The sequence below is a fragment of the Leucoraja erinacea genome, chromosome 17 (genome assembly GCF_028641065.1).
Source record: "Leucoraja erinacea ecotype New England chromosome 17, Leri_hhj_1, whole genome shotgun sequence".
Lineage (NCBI taxonomy): Eukaryota > Metazoa > Chordata > Chondrichthyes > Rajiformes > Rajidae > Leucoraja > Leucoraja erinaceus.
The window spans coordinates 20,497,054-20,503,053 of NC_073393.1; positions in this window are offsets into that span (position 1 = coordinate 20,497,054).

The following is a 6,000-nucleotide window of genomic DNA, read 5'->3' on the forward strand; positions in this document are numbered from 1 at the left end:
TATTTGAAGTGTGACTTAACAGCGCCGACGGGCCTGATCAAAGATCTTAGAGCAGGATCTGCTCTAAGATCTTTGGGCCTGATGGTGGATGTACTGTCAATGGGAGATGTGCGGGGCGGAGCAGCGTTGGACAGGAGCGGGAATGCGGAGACACAGGAGCTACAAACAAGGTGCTGGAATAACTCAACAGTTCAGGAGCGTCTGTGTAGGGAAAGGACATAGACCCTGTTTCAGATCGACAAGGGGTTGACCTATCGGCCCATGGGCCTGCCTCGCGGTCCGATGTGAGCACGACTCATCGATAATGGCCTCAATTCAATTGCTGTGCTTGTCCTTCATGGCTTTCAATTCCTCCATCTTTCACATAAGCTAATGTAACTCCACCTTTTAAGAAAGGAGGAAGAGATAAAACGGGGAATTATAGACCAATTTGCCTTACGTCGGTAGAAACATAAAAAACAGGTGCAGGAGTAGGCCATTCGGCCCTTCGAGCCTGTACCGATTCAATATGATAATGGCTGATCATCCAACTCAGTATCCTGTACCTGCCTTCTCTCCATACCCCCCTGATCCCTTTAGCCACAAGGGCCACATCTGACTCCCTCTTAAGTATAGCAAATGAACTGGCCTCAACTACATTCTGTGGCAGAGAATTCCAGAGATACACCACTCTCTGTAAAAAATGTTTTTCTCATCTCAGTCCTAAAAGATTTCCCCTTTATCCCTAAACTGTGACCCCTTGTTCTGGACTTCCCCAACATCTGGAACAATCTTCCTGTATCTAGCCTGTCCAACCCCTTAAGAATTTTGTAAGTTTCTATAAGATCCCCCCTCAATCTTATAAATTCTAGCGAGTACAAGCTGAGTCTATCCAGTCTTTCTTCATATGAAAGTCCTGACATCCCAGGAATCAGTCTGGTGAAACTTCTCTGTACTCCCTCTGTGGCAAGAATGTCTTTCCTCAGATTAGGAGACCAAAACTGTACGCAATACTCCAGGTGTGGTCTCACCAAGACCCTGTACAACTGCAGTAGAACTCCCCGGGCACTTTCCCTTGCAACCGCAAGAGATGCAACACTTGTCCCTTTACCTCCCCCCTCGACTCCGTTCAAGGACCCAAGCAATCGTTCCAGGTGCGACAGAGGCTTACCTGCATCTCTTCCAACCTCATCTATTGCGTCTGCTGCTTTAGATGTCAGCAGATCTATATCGGTGAGACCAAGCGGAGGTTGGGCGATCGTTTCGCCGAACACCTCCGCTCGGTCCGCAATAACCAAGCTGACCTCCCGGTGGCTCAGCACTTCAACTGCCCTCCCACTCCGTCTCCGACCTCTCTGTACTGGGTCTCCTCCATGGCCACAGCGAGCAGCACCGGAAATTGGAGGAACAGCACCTCATATTCCGTTTGGGGAGTCTGCATCCTGGGGGCATGAACATCGAATTCTCCCAATTTTGTTAGTCCTTGCTGTCTCCTCCCCTTCCTCAGTCCCCCTGCTGTCTCCTCCCATCCCCCAGCCTTCGGGCTCCTCCTCCTTTCTCCTTTCTTGTCCCCGCCCACCCCCGCCCCCGATCAGTCTGAAGAAGGGTTTCGGCCCGAAACGTTGCCTATTTCCTTCGCTCCATAGATGCTGCTGCACCCGCTGAGTTTCTCCAGCTTTTTTGTGTGCAGTAGAACTTCCCTGCTCCTATACTCAAATCCTTTTGCTATGAATGCTAACATACCATTTGCTTTCTTCACTGCCTGCTGCACCTGTATGCCTACTTTCAATGACTGGTGTACCATGACACCCAGGTCTCGTTGCATCTCCCCTTTTCCTAATCGGCCACCATTCAGGTAAGTCAAGTCAAGTTTATTTGTCACATACACATACGAGATGTGCAGTGAAATGAAAGTGGCAATGCTCGCGGACTTTTGTGCAATAAGACAAACAACCAAACAAACTATAAACACAATCATAAACACACATATTCTTTTACATAATAAATAATGGAAGGAAAAACGTTCAGTAGAGTTAGTCCCTGGTGAGATAGGCGTTTACAGACCGAATGGCCTCTGGGAAGAAACTCCTCAACCTCTCCGTTCTCACCGCATGGCAACAGAGGCGTTTGCCTGACCATAGCAGCTGGAACAGTCCGTTGCAGGGGTGGAAGGGGTCTCTCATGATATTGTTGGCTCTGGAGTTGCACCTCCTGATGTATAGTTCCTGCAGGGGGGCAAGTGAAGTTCCCATAGTGCGTTCGGCCGAATGCACTACTCTCTACAGAGCCTTCTTGTCCTTGGCAGAGCAATTCCCAAACCAGATGGTAATATTCCCGGACAAGATGCTTTCCACCGCCTCTGCGTAGAAGCACTGGAGGATCCTCGGAGACACTCTGAATTTCCTCAATTGTCTGAGGTGGTAAAGTCGCTGCCTTGCCTTACGAGTGCTGAGGTGTGTGATGCCCATGTCATATCTTCGGAGATGTGGACTCCCAGATATTTAAAACAGTTCACCCTATCCACAGGATCCCCATTTATCCTCAATGGAGTGTACATCCTCTGATGATGTGCCCTCCTAAAGTCCATGATCAGCTCCTTTGTTTTTTTGATGTTCAAGAGGAGGCTGTTATCCTGGCACCAGAGTGCTAGATCAGCCACCTCCTCCCGGTAGGCCTTCTCGTCGTTGTCTGAGATCAGGCCCACCACCACAGTGTCATCAGCAAACTTAATTATTGAGTTGGAGCTGAACCTAGCCACACAGTCGTGTGTACAGGGAGTACAATGGGCTGAGGACGCAACCCTGGGGCGATCCTGTGCTCAGGGTGAGGGACTTTGATGTATTCCCTCCCATCTTGACTACCTGGGGCCTGGCGGTGAGAAAGTCCAGGACCCAGGCACACAGGAAGGTGTTGAGCCCCAATTCCATTAACTTCCCGGCCAGTCTGGTGGGGACTATCGTGTTGAAGGCTGAACTGTAGTCTATGAACAGCATCCTCACGTAGCCCCCCTTCTGGCTGTCCAGATGGGAGAGAGTGGTGTGCAAGACCTGGGAGACCGCATCATCCGTGGATCTGTTCGAACGGTATGCGAACTGCAATGGGTCCATGTTCCGAGGGAGGAAGGCGCAGATGTGTTTCGTCACCAGTCTCTCAAAGCATTTAATGACTACCGAGGTAAGGGCCACCGGACGGTAGTCATTCAGACAGGCTGGGGAGGCATTTTTTGGTACCGGTACAATGATGGATTTTTTGAAGCAGGCAGGGACCAAAGACTTGTCCAGGGAGAGGTTGAATAATGTAGTGAGCACTGGAGCTAGCTGCATAGCACAGGACTTGAGTACCCGCCCCGAGATGCCATTGGGGCCTGCAGCTTTTCTCGTGTTCACCCATGTCAGAGCTCTCCTCACGTGCTCGGACAGCGAGAATGTGTGCACATTCCTCCCTTCAGCTTCGGTAGCCAGCCCGCTGGCGGTGTTGTCGATAGTCGGCAGACCTGGGGTGGCGTTGCCCCTCTCGAAACGAGCGTAAAAGGAGTTCAGCTCATCAGCTAGGGAGGTGCCGGCACTTGCGGATGAGGGAGGGGTGCTCCGGTAGTTGGTTACAATCCGTAGCCCCTGCCACAGGCTTCTGGTGTCCTGCTGCTCCATCTGTAACTCCATCTTGTCTCTGTACCTCCTCTTTGCGTCCTTCACCGCCCTTCGCAGTCGGTAGGACTCTGCCTTGTAGACGTCCATGTTTCCTGATGCCAGGCCCGAGTTGTAGGCAGCAGTGCGAGCATTCAAGGCCACACGAACAGACCTGTCTACCCAGGGTTTTTGGTTTGGAAAGGTGCTTACCCTTACTGTGGGGACGATGTTGTCGGTTACTGTTGCGATGAAGTCCGTGACTGCTTCCGTGAACTCACTGACGTCACTGGAACTTGCTTCGAACATATTCCAGTCGACATCACTCAGTGCATCTTGCAGCATGGCCTCTGACTGGTCGGACCACCGCTTTACGTCCCTCGTCTCTACCGCTTCCCGAACTATCCTCTGTTTATACTCCGGCAACAGGAAAATGGCAGTGTGGTCAGATTTTCCTAGGGGAGGGAGTGAAACGGCCTTGTAGCCTTTCCTGACAGCCTTTGTAGCCTTTCCTTTCGGTGTGTAGCAGTGGTCCAAAGTTCTCTCCCCCCTGGTGGCACACGTGATGTGTTGGTAGATGTTAGGCATGACCTTCTTGAGATTAGATTTATTAAAATCTCCAGCCACCACCATAGCCGCATCCGGGTACTTGTTTTGATGTCGACATAGCTCATCGTGTAGGGCCGATAGTGCCATGTCGGTGTCCGCCTGCGGTGGAATGTAGACGGCTGTGACGATCACTGAGCCGAACTCCCGGGGAAGGTAGAATAGGCGGCATGAGATCGACAGGTGCTCCAGGTCCGGCGAGCAGGAACGGGAAAGCATCTTGATATTTCCAGGGTTACATCAGTTATTGGTCATGAAGCAGACTCCTCCACCCTTGGATTTCCCAGATGCTTCTGTTCTGTCAGCACGGTGGACAGTGAAGGAATCAGTTGGGCAGATTACCTGATCCGGAATCAGCGATGTCAGCCAAGTTTCAGTCCCTTATGTCCCGCTGGAATCTGACCCTTGCCCTGAGGTCATCCAGCTTGTTTTCCAGGGACTGGACATTCGCCATAGTCTACTTTCCTGTTCTTGCCACCAAAGTGGATAACCTCACGTTTATCCACATTATACTGCATCTGCCATGCATTTGCCCGCTCACCCAGCCTATCCAAGTCATCTTGCAGCCTCCTAGTATCCTCCTCACAGCTAACACTGCCCCCCAGCTTCGTGGCATCCGTAAACTTGGAGATGTTACATTCAATTCCCTCATCCAAATCATTAATATATATTGTAAATAGCTGGGGTCCCAGCACTGAGCCTTGCGGTACCCCACTGGTCACTGCCTGCCATTCTGTAAAGGACCTGTTAACTCCTACTCTTTGCTTCCTGTCTGCCAGCCAGTTCTCTATCCACATCAATACTGAACCCCCAATACCGTGTGCTTTAAGTTTGTATACTAATCTCTTATGTGGGACTTTGTCGAAAGCCTTCTGAAAGTCCAGATATAACACATCCACTGGTTCTCCCTTATCCACTCTACTAGTCACATCCTCAAAAAATTCTATAAGATTTGTCAGACATGATTTACCTTTCATAAATCCATGCTGACTTTGTCCAATGATTTCACCACTTTCCAAATGTGCTGCTATCCCATCTTTAATAACTGACTAGCAGTTTCCCCACTACCGATGTTAGACTAACTGGTCTGTGATTCCCCGTTTCTCTCTCCCTCCCTTTTTAAAAAGTGGGGTTACATTAGCTACCCTCCACTACTCCAGAATCTAAAGAGTTTTGAAAAATTATCACTAATGCATCCACTATTTCTGGGGCTACTTCTTTAAGTACTCTGGGATGCAGCCTATCTGGCCCTGGGGATTTACCGGCCGTTCCTCCATCTATTTCTGGCAGATTAATTAAGTCTTCCTTATTGAAGACAGAACCAAAGTAGTTCAATTGGTAGTGAGGAAGATGCTTGAGTCGATTATTAAAGATGTTTACAGCAGCGCATTAGGAAAACAATGTCAGGGTCGGTCAAATTTAGCATGGATATATGAAGTGGAAATCATGCTTGACTGATCTTCTGGATTTTTTTGAGGATGTAACAAGTAGAATGGATAAGAGAGAGCCGGTGGATGTGGTATATCTGGACTTTCAAAAAGCCTTTGACAAGGTACCACACAGGAGATTAGTGTGCAAAATTAGAGCACATGGTATTGGAAGTAGGGTATTGACATGGGTAGAGAACTGGTCAGCAGATAGGAAGCAAAGAGTAGGGTCCTTTTCAGAATGGCAGGCAGTGACTAGTGGGGTGCCGCAAGGCTCGGTAGTGGGACCCCAGTTATTTACAATATATTTTAACGATTTAGATGAGGGAATTAAATGTAACAACTCCAAGTTTGCGAATTACACA